This window comes from Cyanistes caeruleus, chromosome 17 (assembly GCF_971803275.1).
Source record: "Cyanistes caeruleus chromosome 17, bCyaCae1.hap1.1, whole genome shotgun sequence".
In the NCBI taxonomy this organism is placed as follows: Eukaryota; Metazoa; Chordata; class Aves; order Passeriformes; family Paridae; genus Cyanistes; species Cyanistes caeruleus.
The window spans coordinates 13,477,116-13,494,206 of NC_141717.1; positions in this window are offsets into that span (position 1 = coordinate 13,477,116).

Here is a 17,091-nt window from a genome sequence, read left to right on the forward strand (position 1 = left end):
TGTGTGAAACGCCACAAACCCCCCTGGCTCAGCCCCGGGGCTGCCAGGGCTGCTCCCTCCCCATGGATACCCTGCCTCAGCCATCGACTGACACCAGGCTTCACTGTCTTACTGCTCATTTTCGGGGAATCAGGAGGAAAGGGATGAAAAAGAGAGCGCTGAGTGCTCTAAGAATCAACATTAAAAACGCAGAGAAATTAAAATTCATCCCAAAGTCTCCTCTGGATGCTCAGGAAGGTGCTTCCCTACCTCTGGAGCTTTGCATGGGTGGCTGTCCTCAGCCAGGGTCAGTGCTGGGGTCATTTCAGCCCCACACCCTTCAAGAGCCCAGCTCTGGCTCTTCACAATCCCAGATCCATTTTCAGGGATTTTCCTGCTTCATCCAGACTCATTTGATTTGTGAGAAACTCAGAGTTTCTTAGGAAAATCAAGCCCAGCACCTGTGATGTTCCTCACCTTCCCCAGTGACACCCTGGGGTGGGGAGGGTCCTGGTGATGGATGGTACCCAACCCTGCATCACCAAAATCCAGGCTGCACCTTTTCCTGGAGGGCCAAGGAGGAACAGCCAGGCACTTTCCACTCCAGTGATTTTTTTATCTCATTTAGGAGAGTTTTTCATTACTGGTGGCATTATCCTCTGCACTTTCTGTGTAAACACAGCCTCTCCACGGTGGTTTAAATGGACTGGACTCACACACCCTCCTGAAAGCATCCACTGGGGAAATCCACCAGTCTCCATGCCCTGTCAGAGGAAGCCCAGGTCCTGGAGGCTGGATTTCTTCAGGAATAAATACACTCAGGACATACCCCAAACCCATCAGCTCTGTGTTTCCCAGCTCTCTCCTCATTCAGGGACAGGGATCAACACAGCAACCCCACACCACAACCCCTCCAACTCCCTATATTTGCTCTAAAGGGATTTTCCTGCCTTTTTCCCCTGGCTCAAGCACCATCCTTTCCTACAGCACCTGGGACACGACAAAAAACATTCAACATCTTAGCTAGGTCTTATATATTAAACTTTTAACTCTCAAAATGGAGCCTGCAGGGGGAAAATCAAGCCTGGTGGGAATGGGATCCCAGCCACAGCACTCCCCAATTTTCAAGAACCTCATTTGGCTTCTTGAGCCCCATTTTGGGCAGCAAACAGCTTTGCCATACTGGGCTGTGTCTTGTGCTGCCTCTCCCTGATGAAGAAGCCCTTGAATATTGTTGAAAGGGCTCAGCTTTGCTTTGGTGAAAAGCTGCTTTCTCAAAAATCCTCAAAAACAAGATTCTGTAGGAAAAATAGATGTTTTGGGATGACCAGGGGTGCTCAGCAGGGATTCAGGGCAGGATTTGCCCCCTTGATGGGTGCCCATCAACCCCCCCAAAAAGCCAGTTTTGTTCATTGTTAGTAACTCCCTGCACAGAGAGGAGGGAAGAAAATTCCCTGCGTGCCCTCACTTATGCAGAGACAAGGAAATGTCATTAAACCAAACCAAACAAACGAATCCAGAGGCAAAGAGAAAAATCACATTATCCCCAATCATAAATCCTGGGGAGGGGTATTTACAGGCTGAATTGCCAAGTGCATTGGAACTGCAGAGCATCCGAAGAGCAGATAGCCATAAAGGCAGACAACGGCCCTGGAAAAATGCTTTGATTAGGATCTGGGCAGCATTCAGCCCAGATGTTCATTTGTCAATGGAAGAGGGATGGGGGGGAGGTGAGAAAGGCTTTAAATTAATCTTTACAACTAGAAAGGAGCTTGTAATACACACCATATGGGGAGCAACATCCTTTGAGCCCCCTCTCTTCCCCCCAGCCTGGTGTGCTCGGAGCCAGGCTGGGACCCTCCGGCCGGAGCGTGTCCTCCCTGTGCCCCCCTCCCCGTTTTCTCCATGCACCAAACACCCTGAGAGCCCAAACCCCTTCCACATGTGCCTTTTTTTTTTTTTTTTACTGTGAACAAAACAAACTGCAATTCCTCATATAACACCAGATCTCTTTTATTATCCCCCCCCCCCCCCATTACCTGCTCCAGACCCCGATACCTGCTCCCCTCTCCCTCCAATATCCACATGTGGGGGTTTTTTAACCAAGCTGCCAGCAGTGGTGGGGTGGGGGCTGTGTGTGGAGAGGAGGAACAAGGCTGTTTATTAAACGCCAACCATTCAAATTAATTCCCCTAATGGACTCACCGACATCATGGTGTGCATTTAAATGAACGCTTTGTCATATTTCATAGCCAACCTGCAGCTCTCTGCAGAGCAAACCTGCTGGAAAGCTGGGAACAGCAGCAATGACAGGGACAAACCTATGGAGAGATAAATAAGAATGAAATACAAATCCCAAATGCAACATGGAGGGGGGGAATAGAGAGCCCAGGAAGCCCTTGGAAATTTGGAGGTGCAAGTGAGATCCCAGGAAGGGCAGAAGGAGCTGTGTGATGGCAGTGGGAGATGCTTTTCCACACGGGAGGAGGAAAAATCCTCCTGCTGCTGGGGAAGAGGCACCAGAGAAGCTTTGGCTGGGATAGGAAGCCTTGCCCAGGCCAGCACAAAGTCACAGTTTCCCAGCTGGAGCCTGGGCTGTGTTTGCTCCACTGAAGCCCTGGGGAGCCCCACCATGGCCAGGACCCCCAGCTCAGCCACAGAGACCCAGCAAGGAGGGAAACCCTCTCCATCCTGCATCCCCCTGGACCAGCAATGTGGGGATGAGGGTGGAGGTGCCTGGCCAGCATCCCTCCTCCCAGCACAGGCTAGGATGCTGCAACCCAACCCCTCCTGGCAAGCTGTGACCGCAGAGCTGAACATCCCAGCTCCTGGCAGAGCATCCCTGCTGCTCCTGAGTAAAGAGTTCTTCCCCCAGCAGCACTGGGACAGCCACAGGTTACTCACCTTGGCTTCAGCTTCAACAGCTCCTAGTCCTTTCATCAGCCTGATGGGAAATTGCTGTGTGCACACACAGCCCCCATGTGCAGCACCAGGTGTCTCCTGCTCTTCTGGTTCCTTTTCTTCCCCCACCTTCCCCCACCCCATCTCTCTGCAGCAGAGATTTCTTCCCACCTTTGAGGATCCTTCTCCTTTTCTCCATCCTGCCCCAGGCAGCTCTGTGGGATCAGGAGGGTGAGGAGGGGCTGGGGGAAATGTTGCTGCCCTGTTGGGCACACTGGCATGACCGAGGGTTGTCACACACCACAAGGGCCAAGGGAAGGGGGAATTCTCATGGCCCAGGGCAGGGATGCAGGCAGCAGCCCCAGCCACATGCTTGGCACAGGCAGGAGAGCAGAGGGAGCAGTGAACGCCAGCAGCCAGGTTTGCTCCATCCTTCCAGCCCCACTTCAGGCTGAGGGGCCCTGAATATGGATGGGCCAAAAAAGCAAAAATAACCGAGTCCCAGAAGGAAGGGACCCCAGAGATTATCTCATTCTACCCCCTGCCATGGGCAGGGACACCTTCCACTCCCAGGTTGCTCCAAGCCCCATCCAACCTGGCCTTGGACACTTCCAGGGATCCAGGGGCAGCCACAGCTTCTCTGGGCAACCTGTGCCCGGGTCTCCCCACCCTCACAGGGAAGAGTTTCTTCCTAAAATCTAATCTAATCCATCACTGTTTGCAGAAGGTTCTCATTTAGGGAAACATCTGGAGTCAGCACTTCTCCCACAAAGGGCAGAGAAGGGTTCAGAGGACACCAACCCTCATGCTGGGGAGGAAGAGGAGGAGGAAGGAGCCCCTTTTCCTCGTCCCCCAAGGAAGGCACACCCCACATTTTTGCTTGGTGTTTGTTACCTGGCCTTGAGTGAGCAAGGCACCATCCCCCTGCCAGAGAGAAGCATGGAAACCCCCTGGAACCTCAACCAGGAGAACTGCCCCTCCAGAGCCCAAAGCCATGGGGGCCAAGCAAGGGTTGGCAATGCCCAGGGTGCTCCCAGGGCCAAGGGACACCCAGGTTTGGCTGAAGGGGGTCCCAGGGGGTGGTCTCGCTGCTCCTGAGGAGACCAAAGACCTGAAAAACCTGCATTAAGTGGGGGGGAAAATGCACAAATTAGGAGTGGGGGGCAGGGGCTGGGGAAGGAGGGGGGAGTTGTTTATCTAGAGCTGATTTTGATTTTCCTCTTTCAAATATCAGCAGGATGCTGAGCCTCGCCTCGTTATGCAAATAGAAGCAATTAGAGCTCACCCAGGCTCTGCCCACGTGATGGTTTATGGCACTCGCAGAAATCCTTCCTGCTGCATGAGAGGAATAACAAGAGCTCCCCGTGCCTGCTCCAGCCCTGCCACGGCCAGGGACACGGGAGGGTTGGAGAGGGGAGCCCCAGAGCTGGGACAACTCCCCCATCACCATCCCCGGGCCTCCCAAAGTTCTCAGAGGAGGATTTTCCGAAGGAAGAGTCTTCTCCTCTTCCACGAATACACCAACCCTGCTCTTGGGATGTGACAGGAGGAGGGCTGGAGGGGGAAAGCATCACTCCAAAGCCTTTTTCCCCACCAAGCCACAAAGTCAGCCCCCAGCAGGGCATTCCTTCGCTTTGGTGCTTGGGTCCGAGCGGGTGTTTGCTGAACTCCAGCAGGAAAAGGCAAAGCAAAACGTCCTAAATTCCATGCACTGGGCTGACAAAGCACAGAAAAGTCACCCCCACACCAGCCCCAGTCCCACCAGCTGGAGGTGGTGGTGGCTCCATCCCCTTCCAGCACTTCACCTCCCCAGGGCCACGCGCCGACCTGCGGGGACCAGACACGGGAGCGTAAATCAGGCTGGACTCCCATAAATCCATCACCTCCCTCCTGATTTACATCCAGGTAGCCAGGAGGATTTACTCCCAGTACCTGCCTTGAGTTTCCCACCCCCAGAGGAGCACAGGGAAAAGAAAAAAAGATAGGCTCTTTCAATATTGATCTTGCTCTTAAATCTCTTTTTTTTTTCCTTCTTCTTTGGATGCAAATGGAGATTGATGAGCCCAGGCCAGCAGCTCCTCACCTCTGAGGGTCATTTCTCTGTTTCCTGGGGGGAGAAGTGGGCAGTGGGATCCCACAAGCCCACGGAGGCCATCACCCCTCATCCGTGGGCAGGAGAGAGCTCCCAGCACCTGTCTCGGCCCAGGTGGGATGAGGAACATCCTCATGGATGGAGAGGGATGAAGGACGTCACCATGGATCATTTCACAGCAATGTGACATTAAAGCCAGCAAGGATCCCCCAGGAAGTCTCCAGCCTGCATCCCTGCTCTGATTCCATCCATGGCTCCATCCCTGCATCAGCAGCTCTTTCCAGGGCTTGTAGGTTGGAAGAACAGCAAGGAGCCCTCTCCACCTCCCCAAACCAAAGGTCTCACAGAGGGAGGCAGAGTGTGACCGCCACGGGGAGATGGAATTGTGCAGCCACAGGATGGGAGCGAGACCCTCATACCCACCCTGAAGGACAGCCAGAGCTTTAGGAACCACCCAGGCACCCAGCAGGGGCTGCAGGCAGCAGGAGCAGGCAGGGAGCTGGGAAAGGGCTGAGTCAGCACCCAGAGAGCTGCCCCCAGCCAGGCCATTCGTCAGGCAAAGGTTGGGAAGGAGCTTTTCTTCCGTAGCAGGGCCGGGCAAATAATTCATAGCGGATTAATAATTCACCATGAGTTTAGCCGTGCTCTGGCAGCGGATTGCCTGCGAGCTGTTAGCAATTATCCCGTATTTATTTGCCATCCTGAATTCTTAGGTGAGTTATTCAGACAAGACGTTGCTGGGCTGAGGAAAAGCCCGGGGAAAGGAGGCGATACCTGAAACGACGGCGAGGATCATCGTCAGGAGTCGCTGGGATTATTTCACATCCGCGGTGCCGGAACGCCCGCGGCCGCAGGGATGCGCAGGAGGCACCGGAGCCTTGGGTTTCCACCCGCTCCCTTCCCAGCCAAGAGCCCCTGGACATCCCTGAGCTTCCCTTCCAGAGAATTCCTCTGCTCAAGGAAGAGGAGACGAAGGAGAGGCAGCGAGAGCAGAATGAATTCAGATTTCTGTGTGGATGAGCATCTCCCAAATTGCTTTAATGAGGCATCTCCCTGGTTCTGCCAGCTGCAGCCTCCTCCACAGCCACACAAGCCCACGTGCTGGGGACAGTGGTGGGGACACCCACAGGTGTCTGAACTCATCTGGACTCATCAGCCAAGGGCTTGGCCCTGCTGCCTGCAGTGAAGACACACAGAGAAGAGCTTTGCAGGGAAAAAATACCAAAACACTCAATCCAAGCAAAAAAGAAATTTTCTTGGAAGACAAAGCAATTCTTCCAGCAGGAAATGGGAGCAGCAGCATTGCAGGGATGCAGGGAATGTCACAGAGAGGCTTCTCAGGCTCCAGACGCTGGACCTGCTCCTGCTCCAAGGTGGGTTTGGCTCTTCCCTTGCCTGGAGCAGAAGATCCCCTAGAGCAGTGAGAGCAGCAGCCTCTGGCCCTTCCCCAGGCAGTTCCATCTGCTCTTCATTCCCAGGAGATGAGACTGCTGGAGGAGAAGGCTCAAGGACAGGGCTGGGAGCAACGTGGGGGTTTGAAAGAGATGATCTTTAAGGTCCCTTCCAACCCAAACCACCTGGGATCCTCTGAAGGCTCTGACCATGCAGGGCAGCCTGACACCTTCCCACAGGCACAGCCATGGATCCCAGCAGTCAGGCTGGAGTCACCTCTGCTCAACATGAACTGCTGGAAGTGACAGGACCCTAAAGCTCCCACCTGCCAAGAGGAGCTTGGCAGGTGATTCCTGAAAACATCCAGATGGACTGAAGAGTCTAATAATAGTGATAAAATCAAATACAATCTCACAGCTGGATATTTTAAAGCCCATCTTGTGATTTTAAGGGTTTAATTTACCTTTACTCCTCAGGGCCGGTGGTGAGACTGTCCCAGCAGTGTGACCAAGTGTCCTTGTCCCCTCCCATGTTGGGAAGCAGCTTTGGCAGAGCTGGCAGCCACTCTCTTGCCTTCCCAGGGCCACTCCAAGCCTGCACAGTGCCCAGGGACACAGCAAACCTCTCTCCCCTCTCCTTTGGAGGGCTGTGTCTCGGTGCCATGGTCCCCAGACACAGCACAAAGCATCCCCCGAACCAGGAGCTTTGGCAAAGTCCCCTCCTCACCCACTGAGGCTTTGCAAGGCTCCTGAATTAACAAACCTGTCTCTCCATGAGCCAACTGCTACAGGCTCCGGATCAATGGAACAGGTAAAAAAGAAGAAAAGCGAAATAAATTTGCATGACTGTTCCCTGACGGATGTTTGATTCCACAAAAGGAACACGTCTCCTCTGGCTGGGCTGAGATCCTCAGCAATACCAGCTGTTCTTCTGTTTTCTCTTGAATTGCCAGTCATGCATTTAAAATTATTTTTAAAAAGAGAAAGGAGGAAAGCGATCACCTCGGGAGATGCTGACTCGGAGGCGCAGTCCCACGGGGAAGAAGGAGATTCCAGACCCACACCAGCTGCTTTCCAGCCTGCCAGAGCCCACCCAAAGGAGGATGAAGCCCACAGATTTTCCCCACTAAAAGGGGGACTCGCTTGTGGGTGTCACCTGCTGCCTTCCTCTAGATGCTCCTCACCCTCACCTGGTCCCTGCTGACTCCCAGGATGTTCCTCAGGAACATCCCAGGATGATCCTCAGCATGCAGCCACTTCCATCTCAGCTGGGACAGCCTGTGCAGTCTTGGTGAGTTAATCCACGATGTTTCACCCAGATTTGATGAGGGAGTGATTTGTTGCATGCTGCAGACTGGCAGGGGGGGCAGCCAGTGCCTCTGGCAGGAGGGGAGACACGGCAGGGGTTTGGGAACAGGGAACAAGCCCAGGGCTCAGAAGTCCAGGAGAGATTCCTGTTCCCTTCTAAGGCTGCCCAGGGACCTTTGTCATGCTGGGTGGGAAGACTGGAGGTGGAAAAAGCCATTGAGCACTGGGAAGGGGAGCCAGTGGCCAGGAATGGTGAGGGGGACACTGGGGACTCCCTGAGCAGCTCACACCAAGCTTCTCTCCAGGTACCAATGGCCCTCCAGTCCTTGCTTGGTCTCTGTGCACTGCCTTGGCTGTGCCCCCTTTCCCAGCCCTGGGGGGCAAGACCCAAAGGAAGCACAGAAAGAATCTCAGCATCCACCCCCAACTGAGCCAGGGGCAGCCCAGAATCCCAGGGCTGGGGTCCCCATGAGGAGCTCCCCGGGGTGGAGGCTCCTGCTGATGCCAGAGGGTCCCCTGGGATCTGCCTGAATGCAGCTGGGCTGGGCTGGTGGGAGCTGCAGCCAGGCACTGGCACAGAAATTCACCATCCCGAGCCTGAGAGGATCAGGGAGCAGCCCATGGACACGAGGAGACCTGCCCTGCCCCGTCCCATCCCGTCCCACCCTACAGGAGCTGGCTCACCAGGAATCCCCCACCTCAGTGCCTCACCGCTGAGAAATACGGGAGGAATGTGCTGCTTCTGGCCCCAGGATCTGCCAAGTTTCTCTGTCAGAGAAGCAAAATGAGGACTCTGGAGATGCCCTCAACCCCTGCCAAGGCTTCCCCCTGCTCCACTGCCAGCCTGGGGGTGACAATGAGGGTGGCCAGAGCCCCTGTCCCTGCAGGGCCCCAAGGAGAGGATGGGCACCCCAACAGCCCCAGGATGGGGGGAGAAGCACAGACAACAAGAAAGAGCTTTTATACAAAACACAGATAGATCCATCCCAGCTGATGTGAGAGGATAGGAAAGGGAGGAGGGAAAAGCAGCAGCTGGGATTTCGGAGAACAATGTGGGGAGAAAGAAGAAAGCGGGAGGAAGATGAGTGCGGTCGGGTCGCCCTTGGTTGTCAGCCCCTTTCGGGGGGAGGGCAGCAGGAAAGTCAGTGATCAGCCAGATCTGAAACCAGACAAAACTATTTCCACATGCCAATAAAACCCAGAGCGTGGAGGGTTTGCAGGGATCTGGGGCCCCCATGCTGCCTCTAAAACAAACCAGAGGGGCCGGGAAGCTCACCCAGGCAGGAGCTGGGAGCGCAGTGATGGCATCTGACCTTTCCTTCCTCATCATCCTCCCCCTCCTTGCCCACTGCAGCTCACCACTCCTGGCACTGTCAAATCAAAGGGACACATGGAAAACAACTGGGCAGCACAGGCATTGCTGGTGATGGTCCTGGGTGTCCCATGTGGGTCACTTGGGTGGGCTCCAGCATGTGGGACCGGGGATTGAAAGCTGGAAACATCCCTGCTGCCATGGGACAGCCCCTCCCCGGGGAGCCTGACGGTCCCAGCCCTCCCTGTGCTGCGATGGGGACATTCTCCAAGCCACAGACAACAGAGACCTGCTCCCATCTGTGTCCCACCGTGTGGAAACCTCAGCTGAGCCTTTGCCTCACCCTGGCTGAGTCTCACAGCCGTAACTCCCCGTGCAGGCAGCGGGGAGCAGAGAGGGAAGCAGCTGCCGCCCCGGGCTGTGATAAATCAGCCCCGTGAAGCACAGCACCCAGAACTCACTCCCAGGCTGTAAATCTGCAGCAGCAGGAACCAGAGCCTCTTATCAGGAGAGGCCACATCCCTCCACAGCCCAGCTCAGCCCTCGTGCTGCCCACGTGGGATTCCCAGCGAGAGGAAGAGGAGGCCGGGTTCCGCAGCCTTATCGGGCAGCACGCTCCCCTCCCGGGCTCTGCACCCCGGCACTCGCTCCCACCTCAGAGACCATCACCTCCATGGCCAACACCCAAATCCTGGCCCTCAGCCTCGAGGAAATGCCTTCATTCTTTCCCTTTAGCTCAACAAGCACGAGGGCAGGACAGCTGTGATGTTTTCCTCTATTGCAAGTGTTGAAGAAACCCTGGACACCTCAATCCTATGGAACATCCTGTTCTCTGGGGAAGGCAGGAGACAGGACTGAAGGCAGTGCTTCCATCCCTCTGCCCATGGCACAGGAGGTTGTTGAGGGACCAAGGCTGTTGAGGGACACATCCAAGGACACGCCAAGGAAGGTCCTTGGTTACTTTGGGCACTTTTGGAAACCGAGGGGTTTGCCAGGCAGCCTGGAAGTCACTGCCACAAACCCCAGGAAAGGCTGCACCTTCATTATGTTAATTAACAGTGGAGAAGGAAATCAAGCACAGGTCTGTGCCCCATCATCCCATTCCACCAAAGCAAATCCATGGGGCTCCACAGTCTTCTCCAAGGGAGAGGATGGCCAGAGTGACTGTAATTACAGAGGGTGGAAACTCCAGAGCATTCCAGATCTGCTCCCAGCTATCAGAGCAAGGAGATGCTGGAACACCCCTGCATAAGAAAAGCAAGTGTGAAACACCAGAGTGCTGAAAGCAGAGCAGGACCCTGTGGGAGGGTCACCAACAATCACAGAGCTGACAGTCACACCAGAGCCCTGCTGTAAATGAAGAGAGACACGACCTGATTGGAACAACTGGGCAGGAGGCAGAGCCTGATCACAACATTTGCTGACCAGCTGAGCTGTGCTCCTGCACAGCCTGTAGGGCAGGGGTAGGATTATCCTGGAAATGGACACATTCCTCAAAATCACAGCCCCTGATCCCAATGGAGTGGGTCACACTCCCCATGGCAAATGAGCCCAACAAAGCTAACAAGGCAAAAAATGGTAACGAGGGGTTTGGGGTTTGAGGGTAGCACTGGAAAGCAGGTCCAAGGTGAGGAGAAATGTTACCCTGAGTTTTAAAAGAATAAAACCTGGTGCTAACACCAGACCTCCTGCAGAAGGATGGGGAAAGCCCTGCACTCTCCACTGCTCTTGGCCCTCTGAGATTTTCTCCTGTTCTGTTCCCACCCATGACAGGGTTTTATGATGGCATTAAACTCAATGTTCCCAGCACCTCTGGGAGTGCAGGACCTGCTCAGAAGGGTTATTTCAGCCTGAAGGGCAGATTTACCACAAACAAATCCAAATGGAGAAGTAGCCAAGTAGCCGTGGGGTTTTTGCACCTTCTGCCCAGAAATGTCAGGGCCTCCAGCATGAGAGGGGCACAACCTGTTCCTTCCTCTCTCTTTTCTCCTTCTTAGTAAATTAAAAATAGTGGTGGTAAATGCCTCTTGGCTTTATCCTCTCCCACTAGAGCAGATTCAATTAGCAGCTTCCCTGAGTGGCAGAGGTGTGATTTACTCCCAGAATTCGGTGTATTAAGATGCAGGGCAGCAGGAAGTTTCCATCTGCCCCCCAACCAAATTCCCCAACCATTCCCACACTGAGGATCAGATAAGCTCTCCTGCTTCCCTTTCTCATTAACGGGTTTGGGAGGTGCAGCCGGTGGTTTTGTTCAAGAAGCCTTGAGGACACATTCACCTGGGAGAGCTCACTCCAGATTCCTTTGTTCAAGCATCCATGGGATGCTCTCTACATCCAAGCATCCCCCAAAACTGGCAGTACCCACCAGCTGGGCACAAGGTGCTTCACACCCTGAGCTGGCAGCTGCTGCTGGCACCCAAAAACACCCCAAAACACCCCAGGCCCAAAGGGAATTCCCATGCTAGAGGTGGGCAGATGAAACCTTAACAGGTCCTGTATGAAAACAACACCGTGCCCCACATGAGGGGGTTCAGACCCAAACTCAAGTGGTTCCCTTCCCACCCACATCCATCCTCCTGATGCCCAGGGATGGGTTTCCACACCACATCCCAGAGCTGAGTGCCCAGTGTGGCATTCCTGCTGCATCCAGGCAGGAGAGAACGATGCTCCACCACGATGCTCCACACCACTCACACCGAGCCCTCTGCATCCCACGATTCCCATTTGATTCCCCTTTAAAGGGGCTGTAATGCAGCGTGTATTTATACTTCAAAACAGCTTGTTTGTGTAATTGCCAAAAAAATGTTAAAAAAAAAAAAAAAAAGACACAAAACAGCCCTGCTACAATGACTAATTAGCTCGCTCCTGCCTCGTCCCCTGTAAACAAATGTATTTGTAACCAATTTGCAAGCACTTTGCATAAGGGGCCCAGAACACTCGTGCCTGTTTGATGCATTTTGACATTAATTTGATAATAGCGGCTTAACAAGGAATCCAGGCTCCCCAGCTATAAATATGCTGCTTTTCCACTTCCTTTTATCTGCACAGTGAAATAATGTTTTTCCCCCTGCTGCAATAACCACCATCCAACCCTTTCATGAATGCCCTTTATGTCCTTTAGCATTTTCAAGGCTGCTTTGCTTTTTTTTTTTTTTTTTCCTCCTGCTGGAGAAAGTAAAAGGGTTTTATTAGTTGTATTTTTAATTCCTGTTCATTGGAGGGGGGAAGGAGAAGAGAGGGGACAGTGATGGTGCTCTGATAATGCAGCTTCCAGGAGACAGGGAGGAAAGACTTTGTTTGTTCAGAAATACTGCTCCATCCATTTGTGTTTCCTAGGAAAAATAAAGCTCATCCTTTTCCTTCTCTTCTCCACTCACCATGGCTCCCTCTCGCCATGCTCCCTCTTCACCACCACACCAAAAACCAAATTCAAGCCCAGGGAAATGGTAATGGGATCCTGGAGTCCACTCTGATGGCAAACAACAAGCACAGGAAGGCTTGGATCACAGGGCTACAACTCATCCATGCCCTGACCATCATTCCTCCTCTCCTTCTGGTCCTCCTCAAGACTTTCCAGCTCTCCCCATGGTCAGAACCTCACCCACACGCCAGTTCTCCCTTGTGCAGTGCAGGTATCTCCACCTCTGCCTCATCTGCCAGCCCCTGGGAGAGGCCAGCTCTGGGGCTGGGAAGTACCAAGCCCAAAATTAGCACCTTGGAAACTGTCAGCTGCATCCTGTGGCCACAGACATCCTCCAGCCTCTGGGAGTTGAAGTGATCTGGCCTCTCTCCTCCATACTCCCTTCTCCCCTGTCGGCACCCGGGATGCACAATCTGCTCCCAAACTGACCTGGGGGTGAAGCTGCACTTGCAGCACAGACCCAGAGGACCTCTCCTCCTACCATGCCATCCCTGGAGACCTCCCAGAGAATGTCCCAGCAGGTGGAAGAACCAGGGCCTTTTTCCCCCTTTCCCTGGCATCACTACTCCATGTGCCCACCTCATGGCTGTGGGCAAACCAGAAACACTCCGAGACATCCAAGCAGAAAATCTCTCCCTGTGCCAAGCTGAGCTCTGCACCCTCAGCATTCCCACACCTCCACTCCAGTTCTTCTTCCTGGAAACTGAGTCAGGTCCCTCCTTGCCAAGAGATAAGCTGGCAGAGGACATGAGATCAGTACCAAAAGGGAAGAGGGATGCTCTGCACAGCCTATCCCTGCGTTTCCTCCCACCAGCCTTTCATACTGACCACAGCTCTTCCAGCCCTCCCCGGGATCATGAATTCCAAAACCCCACAGCAAGTCCCAGCAATAAGATGGAGGCTTAGCAGAATCCAAAAGCACATTCTTTCCTCAGCCTCCTCCCTCCTTATCTCCTTCCTCCCTCCCCCCAAAGCACATTTAGATAAATGTTAGTGGAACAATAAAATCCATAACTTAAACACAGGCACAGGAGGGATGGAAGGAAGGTCTCCACTCTGTGTCTGGGTGAGCAGACCTGCCAGAACAGAAAAACAACAAAGCCCATGACCTGGGATAAAACCTTGGATCGGGGCAGGCAGAGATCCCAGCACAGAGGCTCTCCTACAGTCCCACCACAAGGACTCACCTTTTAAAAACTGATCACACCCCAATTCTGAGGCTCTTCTCCATTTCACCTACCTGGGGCAAGTTGACTTAAGCACATGAGTACATGAGCAGCACCAAGCTGCTCTTCCTCTGTGTTTATTTTGTGGATTTTCTTAACTCAGAGAAGGTGCTGAAGCCTGGCTTCCCTGTGTACTGTTCCCTAGGAACAGCAACACAGAGACAGCTCAACAGGGTGCACATTTCCTTGAGCATTGATCACACAGCCCAGGACTGTGTGGCTCCAGGACATCCAACTCCTCCATGTGGGTGGAAATGCCCTTTCAGCCACCACTGCAGAGCTCCAGGATCCAGAGGTGGCTGCCAGGGCAGAAGTGCTGCTGCCAAGGCAGGTGGTTAATGCCTGAGGAGTTTCCTTCACCACGAGCAGTCCATCCTGCCCACTCCCACCATCCCAGCTTCTCCTTCCTGCAGCCTCAGCCAGCCCAGCTCAGCTAAATCCATGGTGCCAAGGATGGGATTTTGGCCATCCCAGTTCACATTTCACCAGGCACTTGATTTTAGCCCTTTGCTTCCTGCAGTGGTGCAGGTCCTGTCTGCTGTCCAGGGGCTGGAGCTGTCAGCGAGGTGGCCTGGGGCTGCTCAGAGAAGTGGATCCTTGAGCCACTTACCCAGGGATAATGGATACAGAGTCCCAGAGTAGTTCAGGTTGGAAGGGACCTCGAAGCTCATCTCATTCCAGCCCTGATCCCACAGACAGGGAACCTTCCACTAGACCAGGCTGCTCCAATCCTCACCCAACCTGGCACTGAATGTTCTGTCCCACGTCAGCACAGTTCAGCACAGATGCGCAGGGATCCAAGGAGGAGAAGCATTTCCTGAACACAAAGTAGCTCCTTCTTTAGCTGAGCCCACAGCCACAAACACCACAGAACATCCCCAAACCCAGGAGACCCAAGAGAACAGGGCTGAAAACCACAGAACATCCCCAAACCCAGGAGACCCAAGAGAACAGGGCTGAAACCCCAAAAGTGCTCATCCCAGCACTCCCAGTGATGCTCCACAGCTCCCAGAGCAGACTGGGCAGCACCCAGACCAAAGTGTCTCCACACTGAGAGGGAAACAGGAAGCAGGAGGCAAAGAGATAGAGCTGGTTTGAAATGTTTCACTCTTTATTTGAAGTTTTACATGCCACCAGCGTACATGAAAGTTGCACATTCAGAATTCGACTCACTACGAGGACAAAGGGCCAGATGCAAACACAAGTGTCAAAGGAGCGCACGGACGGAGCAGCCCGAACCCAGGAGCCTGCAGGGGTTTGTGGCCAGACTGGCACCCTGATGGCACTTGGGCTGTCAGAGATGAACCCCCAGTTTTAGGACCACCTCCCTTTGCCATCTCCAGACTCGTGAGCCAGGTCTTCTCTCCTAGAGTGGCACTGTTCCCTTTCAATCAGCTAAACAAGCATTTTTGGTAACATCTCTACCAGAACTGAGGGTGTTTGGAGACCAACTGCCCATTTAATGCTTTCCTGAATTCCCCTTTCTATCAATGCCAGCAGTTTTTACAAGGAGAAACAATTTCTACCCGCTGTTTAGAGGGAGAGACGACAGAAATAGGGACTCTTACATTGACATTTTATTTTCAAAGAAAGTTTTGATAGAAAAACATTTTCCCCAGCAGCCTTGGGCAGGGAGTTGCAGCTTCCACTTCAAAGGACAAACTTCAAAAACAAATCCAGTGTCCTAATGGTTTTGTGCTACATTACTTAATTGTCATACAGCTAATTAGCAATGCCTGATTTCACATTCTCTGTACATAGATGAAGTTCACAAAAGAAGGGGCTACTTAAAAGAATAAATAAAACAAGGCACCAGGCAGCCAGGCTCCGACAACATTAACATAAAACGTTACACTTTACCATTTAAAAAACTGAAATAAAACCCCCATCATGATTAAACCTATATTGATCTGCCCTCCTTCAGATCTCAGAGCTTTGGATCTCTGCAAGGAAGGGGGGAGAACACAACATGGCAAGTGGGGGCTTAGCCTGTGCCTCTGTGTGTGTATTTCACCAGCGTACAGCAGAGATCTTTAAAATTCTAATTATTTCCCTATCACCAAGTAAGATCGGGATCAATAGATGGTACAGACTGACCCCTTTCCTCGAGTGTCAGGGGGAAATTAAAAAAAAAGAAAGGGGAGGGCGAACCGAGAGCGTCAGAGGTCAATGCCACAAAACAATAGATATTGATGTCTCCATTCATTTCAAACAGCGGAAAGGTCAATGCCTCCCTTGCTTCATGTTTTATGGCTGAAATCCTGCTGCTAACAGCAACAATGTTAGTAGTCAGACCTCATCCATCCTTTTTTATTATTATGATTATTTCTAACCAGGTTAGCCATTTTGAAAATTTGACGAAAGCTGGGAGCAGCAGTGGGGGGCTGGGTAGGAGGAAAAGAGGGGAAGCTGCCCTGGAAATTAATGGAAGAGATGGTTTCCATTAGTTTTCCAGTCTCCCTGTCCCCCTACCTGTGCCCCAGTTTGTCCCTCACTGCCCCCTAAAAAATGAAAAGGGCCTGAGGCAACATCACTTCACTATTAATCATTATTCCCCGTACAACATCCCAATTGGTTTCTATGGAAATGATTCTCCCGCTGGAGTGCCCCGGCTGCCTGCGCATCTCAAAGAGGCAGGAGAGCTGCAGTGGAAGGAGACTGGGCTCTGCAACACCCGGCACAGCTCCTGCACTGCTCTCCCAGCTTTGGCTGGACACTCTGCTGGGACCAGCCAAGAGGGAATTGCATCTCCTTAGTCAGGTGAAACAACCCTACTGCACTGGTTCACTCTGCCAGTGGGAAAGTCCCAAATTTCTACAGCCCTAAAAAAGCACTGCTGGAAGAAAGCACCCAGCACCTCACATGGTCGGTCCCATCCACCTGTCCATCATCCCAGAGCTGCCACAGCTCTGAACATCAGTGTGAGGGGATGGGTCCTGCTCTACTCCCTGGCATCCCACACTCCCAGCAGAGGAGGAGGCAGTGATGGGAATTAAAGTGAGTGGGGTTGTGGCTCTGCTGCTCTCAGTCCACACCAGCCCCAGGTCTGCCCTCTGCTCCCCAGTGAGCAACACCTCACCTGGAGGGTTCAGCACCTGGGGAGCCTCCTCCCCTTGCACAAGTGAGGAAGCACGCCAAGCCTCGGGATGTGTGTCCGACTTCCAAAGTGAGATCCATGACTCCACCCTGTCCTGCCTCCTCTCACTCCCATCTTCTCCTTCTCCCTGACAGAGGAGTGACCACAGTCAGAGCTCTCCTGAAGGGAGAGACTCACCACACAGTCCCTTCTTCAAACAGAGCAGTGGATGCACTGCCATTTCCTAAAGAGAGCGTGAAATCAGCTTTGCAAACCGCTGAGGAAACAATTCTAAGAAACCCAGGGGAACACAGATGACTCTCTGAATTCCCCTCTGAATTCCCCACACACCAGTGTCACTCCAGACCCCCCCAGCCTGCAGGAA